Source organism: Elephas maximus, chromosome 1 (assembly GCF_024166365.1).
Source record: "Elephas maximus indicus isolate mEleMax1 chromosome 1, mEleMax1 primary haplotype, whole genome shotgun sequence".
In the NCBI taxonomy this organism is placed as follows: domain Eukaryota; kingdom Metazoa; phylum Chordata; class Mammalia; order Proboscidea; family Elephantidae; genus Elephas; species Elephas maximus.
The window spans coordinates 88,236,675-88,258,393 of NC_064819.1; the positions used below are offsets into that span (position 1 = coordinate 88,236,675).

At 35.7% G+C, this 21,719-nt stretch overlaps 1 pseudogene; it reads left to right on the forward strand.

Moving 5' to 3' along the window:
- Window positions 1-13,952: 13,952 nt before the first annotated feature.
- On the forward strand, window positions 13,953-14,925 carry LOC126065107 (olfactory receptor 2G3-like; annotated as a pseudogene).
- The last annotated feature ends 6,794 nt before the right edge of the window (window positions 14,926-21,719 follow it).

The window sequence follows — 21,719 nt, forward strand, 5'->3', positions numbered from 1 at the left end:
GCTCAGAAATAGGTTTAAACTTTTAATTAATTGTATAATTTTCTCTATTTTTTAAAACTACACTTTGGGAGACTGAACAGACAGTGGCCAGAATTCACTGCTATAGAGTCAATTCTGACTCATAGCAACCCTATAGGACAGAGTAGAACTGCCCATATAGGGATTCCAAGGAGTGGCTGGTGGATTTGAACTGCCGACCTTTTGGTTAGCAGCCTGAGCTCTTAACCACTGAGCTACCATGACAATGAGGACAGCATATTTAAAAATGGAGCTCTGACCCACAACCTCTGCTGCATTCATCCTAGGAAGATTAACCACTGTCTGCAGCTGCCAGTCCAGGGAGCCAAACAGCAATCCCCGTAACAGTGGGCCCAAAATGGCCAGAATTTAATTGATAACTGATCAAAACCAAAAACCCATTGCTGTCTAGTCGATTCTGACTAGTAACTGACAGCTTCCTTAATTTTTGTCTTGCTTCCTACTTAGAACCAACCAGAGAAAGCAAAATGTGCTCCTGTAAACAATCACATAAAATGCCCTACTTCTAGTTAACCTGCCTCCAGCTTTCCCATGCCAACAGCCCCCAATCAGGGAATGCCTGGAGCCTTCACTTCTTTCCACTATAAACCTTTCCCACTCCTCTGCCTGCCTTTGAGCCTCTGTCAAAGGCAAGTGATGGTGGCTGACTGACTCCCTTGCTATACAGACTGCTGAATAGATAGCTTTTTTTTGTTGTTCTTGTTTGGATGTTTTTTGTCTGTTACAAAAAAAATAATATTTACTACAATATTTTTTCTGAAAATCATATTTTTAATTGATTCAGGGAGAATTGATTATTGTTGAGGTATATGCAAATTTATTTTACCTACTTTATATTAGGCATGATAATTTTTTTTTCTTTATAAAAGAACGCTTTGGAGATGAAAAATGAAGAACATTTCTTGTTATGTAATATAAAGAATCAATGTTGTTGTCATGGATTGAATTGTGTCCCCCCAAAATATCTGTCAACTTGGCTAGGTCATGATTCCCAGTATTGTATGATTGTCTACCATTTTGTCATCTGATGTGATTTACCTATGTGCTGTAAATCCTATCACTATGATGTTAATGAGATGAATTATCAGCAGTTATATGGATGAGATCTACAAGATTAGATAGTGTCTTAAGCCAATCTCTTTTGAGATATAAATGACAGAAACGAGCAGAGAGACATGGGGACCTCATATCATTAAGAAAGCAGCACCGACAGCAGAGCTCATCTTTTCGACATGAGGATCCTGCGCTGAGATGCTCCCAGACTAAGGGAAAACTGATTACAAGAGTCTTCCTCCAGAACTGACAGAGAGAGAATGCCTTCCTCTGTAGCCAGTACCCTGAATTTGCACTTCTACCCTATTGGACTGTGAGAGAATAAACTTCTATTGTTAAAGCCATCCACTTGTGGTATTTCTGTTATAGCAGCACTAGGTAACTAAGATAGTTATAAAAACAAAGTATTATTTTAAATATTCTAGCATTAAAACAGTTATGACTTTGTGGTATAAATATTCACTACCACCCCCATTTCCTGTGCTACTGCCCACCTCACCCTCTCCTTTCCCCAAAATTTCCAGAATATTCTGGCATATTTATTCTGGATGGAATATAGTTTCCTAATATCAATATGGAAACCCTGGTGGCATAGTGGTTAAGTGCTACGGCTGCTAACCAAAAGGTCAGCAGTTCAAATCCACCAGGCACTCCTTGGAAACTCTATAAGGCAGTTCTACTCTGTCCTATAAGGTCACTATGAGTTGGAATCGACTCAATGGCAATGGGTTAATATCAGTATAGAAAATGTAAAATTTATTATATAATATCTAATTTTTAGAAGTCAGAGAGGGAAGGCAGGAGAGAGAGAGAGAAAGAAAAGATATTTACTATTCTGAGAGGAAAAACACAGAATATTTATATCTACAGTGTACAATAAAGATTTTTTGCCCTGTCTTCATTTCTTTACATTTGTGCCTTTTGGATGCAGTTCTTGAACTTACAGAGGCAGGTGAGGATACAACTTTACTTTTTTTCTATATAATTAGCTAATATTCCTAAACTCATGTCATAACAATGATGCTTTGTCTCCTGATTTGTGATGATTCCCTGTCATGTACTAATTTCTTAGGTCTGTTTTTGATGTTCTAGTCTATTTTGCTAATTATTAGGCTTTTCCTACACCAGTATCATTACAGTGTTTTTGTTACTATGTGGCTTTGTAGCATATCTTAAAATCTGATAGACAAGTTCATCCTTTTTTTTAATTTAATTTTTGATGAAAATATACACAGCAAAGAGTACACCATTTTAACAAATTCTCCATGTACAATTCAGTGACATTGTTTACATTCTTCAAGTTGTGTAACCATTCTCACTATTATTTTCCAAATTATTCCACCACCATTAACATTAACAAGTTCACCCTTTTATTTCTTTCCAAATTAACTTAACTGTGTATAAATATCTATTCTTCCATATAAATATTGTTATTAGTTTCCTTAGTTACTTAACAATCCTACAAGAATTCTTGTTGGAAATTGCTTTGTACTTACTGATTATTTTGTAGAGAATTCTCACCTTGAAGAGTTAGATTGCCTCGCATACATGAAAAACCATCTGACTAAATGATCGTAGCAGCTGTCTAATGCACTTCTCTGAATTTAGAAATGCTCTTTTAAAAGATCTTCTGCCTTATTGATTATCCTATTTCCCAGAAATTTTTAATTATTAATTACTATTGTAGATGCATCTTATTTTCTACTACATTTTGTAACTGGTTCAGGATATTTGGAAAAATAGAAAAACTCATTATTAAAAGATTGTCATTAAACTGAGGGTAAAGCTGACAAAACAGTTGAAAAATACAAATACAGTCTAATATCTCAATGTGTATCAACACAAATCATAATGGAAGTATTTTATGTAAAATTTAAGAATAAATTAAAAGAATAATACACCATAGTCACATGGAATTTATTTCCAAAATCAGGAGTGTTTCAATAGATCACTGTTTCAATTAAAGAAAAGAAAAATTTAGCAAATAACACGGATTAAAATTTAAAATATCATACTGATTTTTAAAAATGTTTTAAGACATAGTATGGTGCAGTAGGAAATATACTCAATAAGGCAAAAATGTTTGTCTTAGCATAAGATCTACTTCCAGGTTTATTAAGGAAAGACTAGAAAAATCCCAATATTTTCAGTAACAAATTAAAGTTTCCCATATTCACCATATATTTACTATTGCTTTGGATTTAGTACCAAACCCAATTTTAAAATAGTAACTAGATAAGGATTCTAAAAAGTGAGCCTACCTATGTTTTGTAAGAGAATAGTCATATGAAATTAAAACATAAAAAAGCAATAGTAATAATAGTAGCCTAGAACGTGCGTGAATATATGTAATCACTGGGTATTTTTCTGGGAGCTTTTTTTTATCCTCGGGAAACACAAACTGTGAAACATAAACGCAAGTGTCTGAAATAATTTAATATGTCATACAGCTGGTATTTCATATGAGTGAAGCTTATACCATATTTAAAAAATATATACCATATACAGTCCATAAAAACCAGTTGGTGTTGAGTAGATTCCAACTCATAGCGACCCTATAGGACAGACTGGAACTATCCCATAGGGTTTCCAAGGAGCGACTGGTGGATTCAAACTGCCAACCTTTTGTTTAACAGCTGAGCTCTTAACCACTGAGCCACCAGGGCTCCATATAGTCCATAAGTACATATAAAGCAATGTGTGCTCATATTCAATTACAAAGCTATTAATCCCCAAATTGGAAAAAAAAAAAAAAAAAAAAACCATTGCCCTCCAGTCGATTCCCACTCATAAAGACCCTATAAGGCAGAGTAGAACTGCCCCATAGTGTTTCCAAAGAGCAGCTGTGAATTCATACTGTCGACTTTTTGGTTAGCAGCCAACTTGTTAACCACTGTGCCCACAGTTTTTAATTCACAGTAAAATTATAAACAAATTATATGACCTATAATATGGAATTGGTTCATATAATTTGGTACACCCTTATAATGAAGCAGTATTCAGGCACTAGTGTTAACCATGGTGGCAGTGGCACAGTGGTAAAAGTTCTTGGTTGCTAACTGAAAGGTCAGTGGTTCGAAGCCACCAGCTGCTCTATGGGAGTCAATTGTGGTAGTCTGCTTCCCTGAAGATTTACAGCTTTTAGAAACCCTATGGGAGCAGTTCTCCTTTGTCCTATAGGGTACTACGAGTGAGAATCGACTCGATGGCAATAAGTATGGGCATGACCACCGGTGGCACAGTGGTTAAGCGCTGGGCTGCTAACCGAAAGGTTGGCGATTCAAACCTACCAACCACTCTGCAGGAGAAAGATGTGGCAGTCTGCTTACATAAAGATTTACAGCCTTGGAAAACCCTGTGAGGCAGTCCTACTCTGTCCTGTAGGGCTGCTATGAGTCTGAATCTACTCGATGGCAATGGGTTTTGGGTTTGGTGTTATTGTTAGTATGTCTTGACATAGAAAACAATGTGTACACTTGTTCATGAAATATCTGATTACAAAAGAAGCAAATCTCTTTTACCCAATTATGTAGTTAACTTCTAATAGTAAAGATACTGCTTTCTTTTTTTTTTTTCCTCTACCCACAGAATTGAATATAGGAACATATACACTGAGGGGCTTGAATATGACTGGGATAATTTGTATAGGATGTTGCCTGACTAGATATACAGTAAAAGTCCAGTTGAGAAACGCCTTCCTTCCTGATTCTCCTCTGAGATAGCCTTGTTTTGACACCATACAACTCTATGCTAATTAGCAACTTGGAAATACAGATCTCTAAAGCCTTGAGAGAATCTATAAACTATGTACCTTTCATTTTTTTCTAACCTGGGTTTCCTTTGAGGACTATTATTCAAGAAATATTTGCTTTCATCTAGCTCCTAGGTATTGGGCAGTGATATTGGCTTTAAGGGCAAAATGCTAATATGCTAAGGAAACCCTGGTGGGATAGTGGTTAAGTGCTACTGCTGCGAACCAAAGGGTTGGCAGTTTCAATCCACGAGGCACTGCTTGGAAACTCTATGGGGCAATTCTGCTCTGTCCTATAGGGTCGCTATCAGTCAGAATCGACTCGATGGCACTGGGTTGTTTTTTTTTTTAAGAGCCCAAAACCCAAATGTGGCTAGAGGCTACCATATTCAATGGTGTAGCTATAGAGCCTATCACTGTGGAAAGTTCTATTGGACACTGCTAGTTTAACAGATAAATATCAGAGTAATGAAGGGGACACGATGAAATTGTCATGCTGATGAGATTAACATTTAAAAGAAGACAGCTATAGCAAATCCTGAAAGACCATGTGGAAAACCAGAAGTAATTAAGAATATCAAGTTTAGAGAAGTTTTTGATGAAATGCAAATCTGAAATTGATTCTGAATCAATAGGTAAAAGTAGAGAGACTAGACTATTTGGAGACAATTTGAAAAATGGAAATTAGTAACCTTAGGCCCTTATATATAATACTCATAATTTTTATTTTAAAATAGCGTGAATAAAGACCTCTTCATCCTATTATCCTCATAAAAATTATTTCATAAAACTAAGAAAAGCAAGGAACAAAAATAAGGAATATAAGAAAAAAACACTAAGGAAAATGCACAAACTATTTCAATGAAACTGGATGACATTTGTAACCCTGAACTACCATGCATAAACATGGGAAGCTTATGGAGGAATGTAACATGACACAGTATCAGCTTTTTAATGCTTCACTTTTAATTATAAGTAAACACCCCAGGGCTACCAGGCATTTGAGGAAAGCCCACAACATCAAAGACAGTAGTCAAAACTAACCCCCACTCCAAAAAAAGGAACTTGGGAACTCTTTGAAATTAAAAATAAGATTGTAAAATTTAAACAAATTATGAAAAATAATGTTTTTTTTTAAAGGAGAAAACAAAAATAAATGAATAAAGGATAAAGCTGCAGAATCAATCCAAGATTGTCAAAATCCAACTAATAGGAATTCTATAAAGGGAAGACAAAGGAGAATAAATTATTGAAGATGTAATCAAAGTAAATTTTCAGAACCAAATGATCCATAAGGAAAAATTGAACATGAAGGAAATGTAATCACTGTAAACTATATGATACAATGTTAATAACAGATAATTTTTATATAGTCATTATATTTTAAAATATACTGTATACTGAGCAGATGGGTGAAAGAAAAAAGACAGTGTAGGGGAGCTAAAAAATCTCACCTACCAAAAGAAGTTAATAGATAATATCTAAAATTGAGAATTATAGAAATAAAACTGTATGTGTATCATCTGGAAATATAGTAAATTTAGAAAACATCTAAGATAATTGGAAAGTAGAGGACTGATGTTTTCTTCTTTTGTACATAGGTTTTTATTGTATTACTTGCCTTCTTGGAATCCCTGGTGGGCACAAAAGGCTAAACGCTTGACTACTAGCCAAAAGGTTGGTAATTTGAACCCACCCAGAGATGTCTTGGAGGACAAGCCTGGTAATCTTCTGAAAGGTCATGGCCTTGAAAACCCTATGGAGCGGTTGTATTCTGCACACATGGAGTTTCCATGAATCAGAATCATCTCAGTGGCAACTAACAATAACTAACAATAACAATAACTTGTCTTTTAAAATTGTCTTCATGTAGTACTTAGATAAAAAATAAAAACACTAAGCATAAGCATAAACATATAAGCCTATAATTACTCAGGAGCTAAAAACACTATTCTTTCTTTTTTAGCTTACTTTATAGAAAATGTAATTATTACCTTCTTGACCACAGAAAGCCTCAGCTTTGCACTTTTACCACTATTGGGGTTGTAGCACAATCTAAGTACATATTTTGTTCTTTAAACATTACTTATAGAGAGTTGCAATAATCATAGGTCACAGAAAGCGAGAAGCTAAATTGTTCTATCATTTCTGTAGAGAGCTAGATTATATATCAAATTAGAATATCTTGTATTATTATCCTCTAATTTTGAAAATACTTTCCTGTTGCCTCCATGCTTAAAAATTACCTCTAGCATCCTGTAGCCATGGAGGGTAGAAGAACCCCTGAAACTACTGCCCTGAGATAATATGTAAAGTTTAAACAAAAAATATTTTCTGAAGTCATCTTAAAACCAAATAACTGTTTAGCTTAATTAATAAAAGATGTCTGCCTTGGGCATTATGCTCTTTTAAGAACTATCTGTATGGAATCAAATTGACAACTCCAAGGATTAGATAAGAAGCTTAGGGGGCAATGAATCTATCATAATGAGGGAGGAAGAACTCAGAAGTGGAGGGTGAGAATGGTTGCCCAACTGGAAGACTGAAATTGACAGCACTAAATTGTACATGTAGAAACTGTTGAATTGGTGCATGTTTTGCTGTGTATATCCTCAACAAGAACAACAAAATTAATGAAATTTATTAGAAAAAAATTACCTGTAGTGTCCTATCCCAAATTTAAAAAGAATTTTTTTTTTTTTAAATATTAGTTATGCTTACTGAATTGGAGAAATCTCTTTTTTTCCATGTGAAATTTTGGAACAAAATTTTATTTTTCTATTATGTTAGTGTGTAAGACCCAGACTTGAGCATTAGTTTAATACTGTGTTTTAATCAGGTCTTTTCAGAGTCCAATGGACTACCTCATTACACCTAGCAGGATCAACAAAGGGGGTTCTTTTTTTTCAATTTTATATTGTGCTTTAAGTGAAAGTTTGCAAATCAAGTCAGTCTTTCATACAAAAATTTATATACACCTTGCTATAGACTCCTAATTGCTCTCCCCCTAATGAGACAGTCGCTCTTTCCCTCCGCTCTGTTTTCTTGTCCATTCTGCCAGCTTCTAACCCCCTCTGCCCTCTCATCTCCCCTCCAGATAGGAGATGCCAACATAGTCTCAAGTGTCTACTTGATCCAAGAAGCTCATTCTTCACCAGCATCTTTTTCTATCCCACTGTCCAGTCCAATCCCTGTCTGAAGAGTTGGCTTTGGTAATGGTTCCTGTCCTGGGCTAACAGAAGGTCTGGGGGCCATGACCACCACAGCCCTTCTAGTCTCAGACAGAAACAGAAGGTCTGGGGGCCATGACCACCACAGCCCTTCTAGTCTCAGACAGACCATTAAGTCTGGTCTTTTTACGAGAATTTGGGGTCTGCTCCCTCAGGTGTTCTCTGCTGTGTTCCCTATCAGGGCAGTCATTGGTTGTGGCTGGGCACCATCTAGTTCTTCTGGTCTCAGCCTGATATAGTTTCTGGTTTATGTGGCCCTTTCTGCCTCTTGGGCTCATAATTACCTTGTGCCCTTGGTGTTCTTCATTCTCCTTTGTTCCCGGTGGGTTGAGACCAATTGATGCATCTTAGATGGCCACTTGCTAGCATTTAAGACAACAAAGGAAGTTCTTACAATAGGTAAAAACCATTCCCAGGTTAAAGGTTGAAAATGCCTCTCTCCCAATATTTTCCCAGGTAACTCCTATCATGAAATATCTTCCTGTTTCTGATTCTTTGCTCTGCTGGATGCTCTGTCATCTCTGTGAGATGCCAATTGAAAGCTTAAATCAAAATGTTATTTGACATAGCTTAGGTGTGGCCCTCCCAAGATGGCATTTGAATAAGTTATATCTAGTAAGTACTACTACACTTATCTTCAGTTTGTCCTACTGTGGTGGCTTGTGTGTTGTTGTGATGCTGGAAGCTAAAAGCCACCAGTATATCAAATACCAGTACGGTAACCATTGGTGGACAGGTTCCAGTCCAACTTCTAGATTAAGACAGACTAGGAAGAAGAATCTGGCCATCTACTTCTAAAAATTTTGGCTAGTGAAAACCTTATGAATAACAACAGAACATTGTCTGATACAGTGCCAGAAGATGAGCCCTTCAAGATGGAAGGCACTGAAAATATAACTGGGAAAGAGCTGCCTCCTCAAAGTGGAGTCAGCTTTAATGATGTGAGTGAAGTAAAGCTTTGCAGACCTTCATTGCTGAGATGGCTGAACTCAAAATGAGAAGAAACAGCTACAAATACCCATTAATAATCGGAACATGAATTCATACAAAGTATGAATCTAGGAAAATTGGAAGTTGTCAAAAATGAAATAGAATGTATAAAAATCAATATCCTAGGCATTCGTGAGCTGAAATGGACTGGTATTGACCAATGAGTTCTTCACTGCAAATACTTTTTACAACAACATAAACTGTGACTATACACATGGACCATGCCAGATGGAATACACAGGAATCAAACTGATGATATCTGTGGAATGAAAGGATGGAGAAAATATCATCAGTTGAAACAAGGCCAGGAGTCAACTTTGGAGCAGATCATCAATTGCTCATATGCAAGTTCAAGTTGAAGCTGAAGAAAATTAGAACAAGTTCATGAGAGTCAAAGTACAACCTTGAGCTTAGAAACCATCTCAAGAATAGATTTGATGCACTGAACACTAATAACCAAAGACCAGACGAGTTGTAGAATGACATCAAGGACATCATACATGAAGAATTCAAAAGGTCATTAAAAAGGCAGGAAAGAAAGAAAAGACAAAAACGGATGTCAGAAGAGACTCTGAAACTTGCACTTGAAAGTAGGGTAGCTAAAGCTATCAGAAGAAATGATGAACTAAAAGATCTGAACAGAAGATTTCGAAGGGTGGCTCGAGAAGACAAAGTATTATAATGAAATGTGCAATGACCTGGGGATAGAAAACCAAAAGGGAAGGACACGCTCAACATTTTCCAAGCTGAAAGAACTGAAGAAAAAAATTCTAGCCTCGAGTTGTAATAGTGAAGTTTATATGGGCAAAATTATGAATGATGCAGGAAGCATCAAAAGAAGATGTAACAAAAAGAATGGTCGATGTTCAAACATTTCAGGAGGAATCATATGATCAAGAACTGATGGTACTGAGGGAAGAAGCTCAAGCTGCACTGAAGACATTGGAGAAAAACAAGACTCCAGGAATTGACTGAATACCAAACGAGATGTTTCAACAAATGGATGCGACACTGGAAGGTTCACTTGTTCATGCCAAGATATTTGGAAAAGAGCTACCTGGCCAAGCGACTAGAAGAGATCCATATTTGTGCCCATTCCAGAGAAAGGTAATCCAACACAGTGTGGAAATAATGAAACAATGTCATTAATATTACATGGAAATAAAATTTTTCTGAAGATAATTCAAAAATGTTTGCAGCAGTACACTGGCAGAGAACTGCCAGAAATTCAAGTTGAATTCAAAAGAGGACTTGAAACGAAGGACATCATTGCTGATGTCAGATGGATCCTGGCTGAAACCAGAGAATACCAGAAAGATGTTTGTTTACCTGTGTTTTATTGACTATGCAAAGGCATTGTACTGTGTGACTCATAACAAATTATGGATAACATTGTGAAGAATGGGAATTCCAGAACACTTAATTGCGCTCATGAGGAACCAGGAGGCAGTTGTTTGAATAGAACAAGGGGATTCTGCATGGTTTAAAATCAGGAAAGCTGTGCATCAGGGTTGTGTTTTTTCACCATACTTATTCAATCTGTATCCTGAGTAAATAATCCGAAATGTTGAACTGTATGAAGAAGAACACAGCATGAGAATTGGAGGAAGAGTCATTAGAAACCTCCATATGCAAATGACACCATCTTGCTTGCTGAAAATGAAGAGGACTTGAAGCACTTGCTGATGAAGATCAAAGATCACAGCCTTCGGTATAGATTGCACCTCAGCATAAAGAAAACAAAAATCTTCACAAATGGACCAATAAGCAACATTGAAAAAGTGAGAAAAGATTGAAGTTGTCAAGGATGTCATTTTACTTGAATCCACAATCAACACCCATGCAAGCAGCAGTCAAGAAGTCAAAGGACATAATCCATTAGGCAAATCTGCTGCAAAATACCTCTTTAAAGTGTTAAAAACCAAAGATGTCACTCTGAGGACTAAGATGGGCCTAACCCAAGCCATGGTATTTTCAATCACTTTTTTTACATATGCATGTGAAAGCTGGACAATGAATAAGGAAGACTGAAGAAATATTGATGCCTTTGGATTATGGCGTTGGCGAAGAATATTGAATATACCGTGGACTGCCAGAAGGATGAGCAAATCTATCTTGGAAGAATTACAGCCAGGATGTTCCTTAGAAGTCAGAATAGCAAGACTTCATCTCATGTACTTTGGACATGTTATCTATCAGGAGTGATGAGTCCCTGGAGAAGGACATCATGCTTGGTAAAGTAGAAGAAAGGGGAAGACCCTCAACAGGGTGGATTGACACAGCGTCTGCAAAAATGGGCTCAAGCATACAAACGATTGTGAGGGTGGCACAGGGCTGGACAGTGTTTCATTCTGTTGCCCATAGAGTCACTATGAGTCAGATCAGACTCCACAGCACCTAAAAACAACACCCTCACAACATACATAATTTTATTTTTTGTAAAATTTGGAATTTAAAATATATTGTTTCTGAAGTTGCTTTTAAATCTAACATCCTCTTAAATCATGAGACTTTGATTTTTGATACCAAATTAGAAAATTGGTAATTTCTAGATTTCTGCTTATGAAAGTTGGAAAATGTAAATTTATAGTTAGGGAGAAATTACATTCTGAAAGAAATTAAATTTAATATGGATCCTAAGTTTTTTAATGTGTAGGTAGTCCCCAGCTTATGATGGAGCTCCATTCCGACGAGTACTCCGTGGTAAGTCACTTCTGATGTAAGTTGAATACCTCATTTTTTTTTTTTTTTAGCTTTCATTATTATTGCCTTTTATTATCAGTATCTTTTTAAATCCAATCTTTATTTGTCTTTGGGGGCTGAAACATTGCATCTGAGAATGATAACATCAGGAAATTACATTTGGCAGCATTGTATGTAGTACATATTATTAACTGTAAGATGTACAAAAAGAAAGTACAGTTGTAAGTGAGGTTCATTGTGACTACAGTATGTTGTAAGTCGGTGGTTACCTATGGTGTTATTTTCTAGAAGTTTTGGGAAGAAATTTCTCCCTTTGATCAGACTAGCAGTTGTCAAAATTAACTGAAATATTTTTTTTTCACTAAAACTAAAACACATCAATATGGGGTAAGTAAGCATTTTGTGTTAAGCAGTATTATGATCAGGCAACATGTAGGAATCTATATAACATGATTTTCAGGTTTTCTGAATATAATCCTTCATTAGCTAAAAGAATATAAACGTTCTCAGTTCCATATTCAGAATGTTCCCCAATTTATTCATTCTATTTAAGGTACAATATTAAGGCATATTTTTGGAATATAAAGACACTCAAATAAAAAGACATATTAAGCCTTTATTCATTACTCCTAAAAGTAAGCAATTTGATCAGATACTTTCTTAACTGCAGATAATTTGGGGGCAAAGACAATACTCACATAGAAAACAGTAAGTGAAGACATGGTAGAATATATAATCTAAACTTTTTTATCATGCAGAACAATGTAAAAGGAGCTGACAAAGACATATTTTGCCTTTTAATGTCTTTACAAAATGCCAGTACCTTGTCTTTAATTAAAGGAGTGGCTGTAGATGAGTTTTACTGTATTTTCATCAGAAACATTTTGTAATTATCTGTCTTGGCAAATATGTGCATGTCTGAGTTGTGTGTCTGTATGTTCCTCTTGCATGTATCACAAATATCTTTTTTCCATTAACTTTAAGAGATATAATATTTAGCGTGTAAATAATCATAACTTGGTTGTTAAAGAAACTTATAAAAGCATTTCGCTTCCCTCTGTATTGAAACTCATGTATGCTTGACCCTGTATTCCTCTCTGATCAGTTGTGAAAAACACTACTGTAACCTACCTTGTCTATGAGACAGAGAAAACACAAAATATATCCCATTTATTTTTCAGACCCACTATTGAATATTATTGGTTATTCTTGCTTTCTAATTTCTGTTATACAGGACAATGATCACTCACAATCTATTTAATTTAGATATTTAAGTTAATCTAAGCATCCATGTCATCTTGTCTTTCCCACTTCTATTAACAAAATCGTATAGTCACCTGTCTTGGTCATCTAGTGCTGCTATAACAGAAATACCACAAGTGGATGGCTTTAACAAAGAGAAATTTATTCTCTCACAGTCTAGTAGCCTAGAAGTCCAAACTCAGGGTGCCAGCTCCAGGGGCAGGCTTTCTCTCTCTGTCAGCTCTAAGGGAAGGTCATTGTCATCAATCTTCCCCAGCTGAGGATCTTCTCAGTGCAAGGACCCAGGTCCAAAGGATACACTCTGCTCCCAGCACTGCTTTCTTGCTGGCATAAAGTCTTTATGTCTCTCTGTTTGCTTCTCTCTTTTATATTTCAAAAGAGATTGACTTAAGACACAGTCTAATCACATAGATTCAGTCTTGCCTCATCAATGTAACTGCCACTAATCTGGTCTCATAAACATCACAGAGACAGGATTTACAACACAGAAAAATCACATCGGATGACAAAATGGTGAACAATCGCATAATACTGGGAATCATGGCCTAGCCTGCCAAGTTGACACGTATTTTGGAGGGACACAATGCAATCCATGACATCACCCAAACTTGGAAGCTTTCTCTTCTTTTTAGTAGATTATCTTCAATAATAATTATCAGTAAATAGAAACCGTTTTAGGAACAAAGGAGGATGGGCCAAATGTTTATTGAGACAAAATATGATGAAACAAAAGAATGCCTTTGATTTAAGTACATAATTTTAATACTTATTTTTTTCCATCTCTGTTAAATCTCACTAGTTAAAAAACAAAACAAAAACTTCATCTAAGAGTTTACCTCAAGTATTGTAGGCAAATAGCAATAAAGATGTTTCCCTCTATTAATTTCCCAGTGCCCATTTTTCTCTTGTACCTTAACAGGCTGATGGAGAAAAACAATGAATCTTCTGGGGGAGATTTTATTTTGCTTGAATTCTCAGACAAGCCACAATTGGAGAGAGTCCTTTTTTTGGTAGTCTTGATAACCTATCTTCTGACACTCGTGGGCAACACAGCCATCATCCTGCTATCCTGTCTGGACTCCAAACTCCATGCGCCTATGTATTTCTTTCTTACAAATCTCTCCTTTCTTGACCTTTGCTTCACCACCAGCATTGTCCCCCAACTATTGTGGAAGGTAAAGGGACCAGCCAAGACCATCACAGCCACTGGCTGTGCCATACAACTCTATGTGTCCCTCTCCTTGAGTACCACTGAATGTGTGCTCTTTACTGTCATGCCATTTGACCGCTATGTGGCTGTCTGCAGACCTCTCAATTACACTGCTATCATGCACCCATCATTTTTGCAAGTCCTTAGCAGTAATAGCATGGCTTAGTGGAGTAGGAAACACTCTCATCCAAGGCACCATTATCCTTCGGCTTCCTCGATGTGGGCATCACCACCTCCACAATTTCTTGTGTGAGATGCCTGCCATGATCAAGTTGCCATGTGTTGACATCCATATGAATGAAGTCCAGCTTTTTTTGGGTACAGTAGTTCTGTTCCTACTTCCTATGGCATTGATCTTGGTCTCCTATGGATTCATTGCTTAAGAAGTGATAAAAATTAAGTCAGCCCAAGCGTGGCGGAAGGCCTTAGGGACCTGTGGCTCCCACCTGCTAGCGATGTCCCTCTTCTTTGGGACCAGCTCCACCATATATATTCAACCAAAGCAATCTTACTGTCATAGCCAGGGCAAGTTTCTCACACTCTTTTATGGAGTTGTGGCTCCTACCCTCAACCCCCTTCTATACACTCTGAGGAACAAAGATGTGAAAGGAGCTCTGAGGAGATTGCTGAGGAGAGAACACAATTTACAAGAAAAAAATCAAAGAAACAGTGACTTTCTGTGCTGAATAATTATTTAAGAGACATAGAATTAAGTAACTACCTCCAAGTATATGGTATGAGTGTTGCTTACCTCTCTGGCTGTCTCTATACACAACATGGCTAACATGATCTGAAAAAAAGAAATCCATTTGGATTTAACTTGTACAGCTCATGGAATTGCTTTTGTGTTTGTGTGTGTGTGTTTGAGAGAGAGAGAAACAGAGAGAGAGAGAGGAGACACACACACAGAGAGAGCTTTTCATACATTTATTAAACGTCTTTGAAGGACTGAAGCATATATTCAGACTGGGGGATTTTCTGATTGACCCAATATATATGTGCCTACGTATGTGATTAAAAAAAACACTTATGTGATTAGGTAGTTAAAACAGTGTTTACTTTTCGAGCAGAAAACTGAAAAATATATACTAGTGTGAGAAAATTACTTTGTACTATTTCCTTTGTAAAAGAGCCCTGGTATATTATTTAAAATATTTTGTACACATTACCCAGTTCTTTCAAGAAACAAATATTAAAAAAAAAAAAATTTGACAAAAAAGCATGTGTATAAATAACAAGATCTGTGAGTCATTTGAAATGCTATTAAGAAAAAAAAACTTTTTAGCATAAAAATTATATCACTAAATATTCATATTATCTAGTTTTAAATGGATCCAGAGTCTCTTGGCAAAATGGCATATCCAATCTTAGTTGACCCTCTATTGTTTTCACCAGTGTCTCTGTAGTTGTTAAACACATGGATTCCGGAGCTAGACTGCCTTGCTTTCAAATTTTGTTTTCCTACTCACTAGCTGCTCTGTACCTAATCTATAGGTTCCTCAGTTCAAGTACATCATAGGTTTGCAGTGAGGGTTAAATAAATTAATACATGCAAAGTGTTCAAAAACCACTGCCTGACACTGCTAAGTGGTGAATAAGTCTTAATGATTATTAAAATACTTTTCCCAAAAATAGTATCATGTCCTGAGACTTCCAAACTCTTCACTCTTCCTCTATCATTCTCAACATGTGCTTTATTTCTTAGTTTGTATTCATTTTCTATTTTTCTGGTAACCCTCAGACAAGCTAAAACCCATCTTCTCTACTTTAAACTTCTTTGTATCATTGCAATTTTCACTTATTAAGTGCTAATATTGACCAAACAGTCTGTGCTTTAAAGACCGTGGTTAAACCTGGGGCCTTTTGGAGTCAGGGTGCTTGAGTTCAAAGATCAATTCTATCAAGAACTGGTTGATTACAATACAGGGCCCCAGACAGAGCAGGAAAAAAAGGTAGAGTGAAATACAAATTAAAAAAAAAAAAAATAAACAGACTTACTGGTCTGACAGAGACTGGAAGAACCACCCCCCCGATACTATGGCCCCCAGCCACCCTTTTAACTCATAACTGAAGCTACTGCCAAAGCTGACCCTTCAGCCAAAGATTAGACAAGTCTATAAAACAAACAATAACACATGTCAAGAATATGCTTCTTAGTTCCTTCAAGTATATGAGACTAAAAGGACAACACCTGCCCAAAACCAATGACTCGGGCAGGAGGAAGGGATGTGAAAAATGGATGGATGGAAACAGGGAATGAGGGTGTGGAAGGGGATAGTGTTGACACAGCATGGGGATTGCAAACAATGTCACAAAACAATACGTGTATAAATTGTGTTGAATGAGGAACTAATTTGTTCTATAAACTTTCACCTAAAACACAATTAAAAAAAAATGGTTAATTTTTTTTTTTTTACAATAAGTAAGTGCTTGACTGTGCTATGTCAAGTCAGTTTCTTAACCTGTACAAGAATGATAACAATAGTTCCTAATTTTCTTGGCTATTGTGATAAGTATCTGATAATCCAGGTAGTGTTTAGCTTGAAGCCTGTTACATATTAGTGGAAACCACCCAATAACTGTTAGCTACTTCCCTGGTGGTGTAGTGGTTAAGGGCTACAGTTGCTAACCATAAAGTTTGGCAGTTCAAATCCACCAGATGCTCCCTGGAAACTGTATGGGGCAGTTCTACTCTGTCCTATAGGGTCACTATGAGTCGCAATCGACTCAACGGCAATGAGTTTGGGTTTTTTTGGTACGTCTGTGTAATTTAAGTGATTTCAAATGTCACTTTCTGTGTTTTCTTGCCTCCATAAGGACCTAAATTCTTCAACTGTATTCTTTCCCTCACTTTTTTTTCTCTCAACTTTTTCTATCTGTGGCTCTGAGGATGCAAAAATACTCAAATCTGTTATTTTAGTAATTAGATGTGTTTCTTCTTTACTTCCATCTAGCCACTGCTCTCTGTTTTTCCTTCCAGACACATTTTTCAAAGAACAGTCTTCATTCCTTGTATCGACAGATGATCTTCTTCAACAATCATTACCAAAACCTGAACCCTGGTTAGTTAACTAAACTACAACTACCATAGACTTAAAAACTTCTCTCCTTCTGTATCTGATATTTTTCCGTTTTTAGATAGAATTTAATTTGCATAGAATTGAAACTTATAGTCCATATTTCTTAATGCGAAACCATTGTTGATCAGTGCACGGGCATTTTTTCTCCTTTTAATGTCATAATTATTTATTTAATTTTTTCCCCTTTGTTCTTCACTCCATAACTCACTACATTTTTTACTAAGATGGATTTAAGATATATCTTTGCATATGAATTTTTCCTTGAGAGAATATATATCATTATGTGAAGTATTTTTTATTAACACTAAAAATCTAAATCATCTGTTGGTAGCATAAGAGTTATTAGATAACTAGGAAGACCCAATGTGTTTGGAAATTAAGAAATACACCCCCAAGTAAGCCATCATTCAAAGAAAAAAGGTCACAAGATAAATTACACATATTAAAATTATATTAAAAATTAGAATGATAAAATACTATGTATTGTAACTTATAGGACCTAGAGAGGGAAATATGTATCCTTAAATGCACATTTTATAAGAGAAAAACTGAAAAATCAATGAAATAAACAGATGCTCAAGAAGATAAAATAAAAAAAAAAAAAAAGGATGGGCAAATTAGACCCAAAGAAAATATATGGAAAGAAATAAGAATAGAAATTAAATATAAAATAGCAAACAATTGACAGGATTAATAAAATAAAAAGTACATTGTTTGAAGAAATAAGTAATATTGATAAATGCCACCAGTATTTCAAATACCAGCATGGTTACTCATGGTGGAGAGGTTTCAGCAGAGCTTTCTGAGTAAGACAGATTGAGAAGGACCTGGTGATATACTTCTGAAAAACTGGCCTGGGAAAACTTATAACACCAGAACATCATCTGATAGAGTGCTGGAAGATAAGCCCCTCAGGTTAGAAGGTGCTCAAAATACACAGTGGCTGCAACAATGGACTTAAACAATAGCAACAATTAAAAGGATGATGCAAGACTGGGTAGTGTTTTGTTCTGTTGAGTCAAAACTGACTGAAAGGCACCTAACAACAACAAATAACTTATTTAAGAAATCATTGCTGTGATGAGATCATGAAGATATTTTTTACTTTCATGGCTGGATCTCAATCATTTGGAAATAATGTTTGTGAATGGTGTGACATAGTGGTCACATTTCGCTTTTTTTCCATATGAGCAATTAATTATTGCAACACTGTATTGAAAAAATTGCTTTTTTCATTGACTTGAAATGCCAACTTTGTTTTCAATGCAGGGTCCATGTATGTATTGGTCTGTTCTACTCCATCAGCCTATGCATTGCTCCTTGTGCAAATGCTGGGATTTCTTATATACTTAAGATATATATTACATTTTGCTAGACAGTCAAGAAAGTCTTCTTGTCTCTTTTCTTCAAAAATGTCTTGGTATTATTGATGCTTTATCTTTCTATACAAAATTTTGAATAATCCTATGAATTTCCCAAAAAAAAAAAAAACTGTCAAAACTTTTATTGAGGTGGCACTAAATATAGAGATAAAAGATAGAAATAAAATGCATAACTAACATATCCATAATTTTGAATCTTCTAATCCCAAAACAACTTTAATCCTTCAATTATTTGTCGTTTTAAAATTCTCTCAATGTCTTAAAAATTGTTGTGTAGATGTGCTATACATCTTTCTTAATATTTTTCCCTAGTATTTTATTATTGCTGCTATTCTAAATTATATCTTCATAAAATGGTAGTTTTTAATTATTGCTGGTATATAAAGCTGCAACTGAATTTTCCATACTGATCTTACAAAATACGCTTAATTCAAATAGTTTATATGTTGATCCCTTTGGATTTTCTATGTACACAATCATATTATCTGTAATAATTCAAACAAATACTTGTACCTGAATATTCACAGTAGCACTATTCACAATAGCCAAAAAGTGGTAACTACTCAAACGGTCAACAGATGATTTCATACACAAAATTGGTATTTCCATACAATGGAATATTATCTGGCCATAAAAACGAATGAAGTACTGATAGATGCTACAACATGGATGAACCTCAAAAACATTACGGTAAATGTAGGAAGTCAGACACAAAAGGTTAAATATTATATGATTCCACTTATATAAAATATCCAGAATAGATAAAGCCATAGAGACAAAAAGTAGATTAAAGGTAGCCAGGGGTTTGAGACAGTGGAAAAATAAGAGTATCTGTTTAATTGGTTCAAGATTTCCTTTTGGAATGGTGAAAAAGTTTTGGAACTTGATGGAGGTGGTGGTTACATAACATTGTAAATACACTAAATACCACTGAACTGTGCTTTAAAAAGATAAAAATTGTGAATCTTGTGTCATGTAAATTTTATCTCAATAATAAAACATCAAAGCCTGGAGGAAAGTTTTAAATTACAGATTCTATTTCTTTAACTACAATAAGAATATTCAAATTGTTTATTTCTTTTTTTGTTGGACTTAGTAAGCTGCATTATACTTGAGTTCCTTCCACTCCATCAAAATACTCAAGTATATTAGCAAGAAGTTTTTTGTCAAAAGACAAAATTAAATAAACTATCTTGAAAAACATATTAAGTGCAAGGGGCTTGAGTCCAGAATATTTAAAGATTTCCTACCTAGCAATTAGAAAAAAAGCCTAGACTCCTGAACAGGTTCTACACAAAAGATCACTAGATGATTTATAAACTTATGATAACCCGATCAACTTCACAATGAGATTCCCACTAAATACCACCAGAATGGCTAAAATTAAAAGGACAGAAAATACTTAGTGTAGGCATAGATGTGGAGCAATTCGTACTCATACTATTTGTGGGAGGATAAGTTGGTACAAAGAAATCCTCGTGGTGCAGTGGTTAAGGCACTCGACTGCTAACCGAAAGGTCGGTGGTTTGAGACCACCAGCAGCTGTGTGGGAAAAAGATGTGGCAGTCTCCTTCCATAGAGATTTACAGCCTTGGAAACCCTATGGGGTCCCTGAGAGTCAGAATCAACTCTACAGCAGTGGGTTTTGGTTTGGAAGTTGGTAGAAGAGCCCTGGTGGTACAGTGGTTAAACATTCGGCTGCTAACCAAAAGGTTAGTGGTTCAAATACACCAGCCACTCCTTGAAAGCCCTATGGGGCAGCTCTACTGTGTCCTATAGGGTGGCTATGAGCTGGAATCGACTCCACGGCAACGGGTTAAGTTGGTATAACTACTTTGCCAAATTGGTGGTATCTATCTTTTCATTGTTCGTTGTAATTGAATATGTGCATACTTTATGACTGAGCAATTCCATTCCAGTATGAGTCCCAAGAGAAATACCTATATAAGTTCACTTACCCATTGAAAGACATGTACAAAAATATTCATAACAACATTATTTGTAAAAGAAAAAATTAGAAACAACCCAAATGTCCACCAACACTATAATGGATAAATTCCAATGAAATACAATGCAGCAATAAAAATTGTATTCCATTGTGACATATACTGACATGAATCTCATAAACATGTTGAGAGAATGCAGACAGAAATAAGAGAAATAATGTTGTGTGATAAGCAATCAAAATAATGGTTACATGGGGGACAGGAAAAAGTAGTATATGGAAAGAGACTTAAGGGTTCTTCTAGAGTGTACTTTATGTTTTATTTCTTGATTAAACACATTCACTTTGTAATAATTCATCAAGCTGCACCTTTATAAACTCTTCACCTTTGTATACATAAAATAATTAGATTAAAAAAATAACTGACTCTCATAAATATCTAGATTCTCCTATGGCAGAAATGAGAAAACAACTTTAGGAGAATATAAGGACAGAAATTAGATAGCTTTGCAATTTTGCCTAGATCTAAACAATGCTAAAAGACCAGAGAGGCAGAAACATCTGCTTTAGAATGATCTCCTGGGACAGTGCATCTTTGGATACTATGCCACCTGATATTAATTGCCATTCTGGGAGAAATGAGTCCCTGGAATCTCTTTGGATTCAGTGACCTGTGTCCTTTCCCAGTCTCTTATGACTTGTTGATCTTCAGAGACCTCCACTCAAATAACAGCCTCTCCAACCAGCATGCAGGCACTGACCTGTCACCTCAGGGCTTAAATATACTTTTCACATATAAACGAATTATTCATGTACAAAAGAAAGCTGGAAAATTTTCCCTCTTCTAATTTAGTCACTTCTTTTTGTGCCTCGATTTTATAACTACACCAGGATGATTCATCATGCCTCTGATTCTTACCTTTTAATAGCAAATTGAGATTCTGGTTTAAATCTGATTGATGATAATCTGGTGAGGGGAGATAATATGGTACGCATGTGATTTCAAATTTTGTATCATAGCGAAATGCGATCCTTCTACAAGCTTAAAATGAACATTCTCTTATAAATAAGGA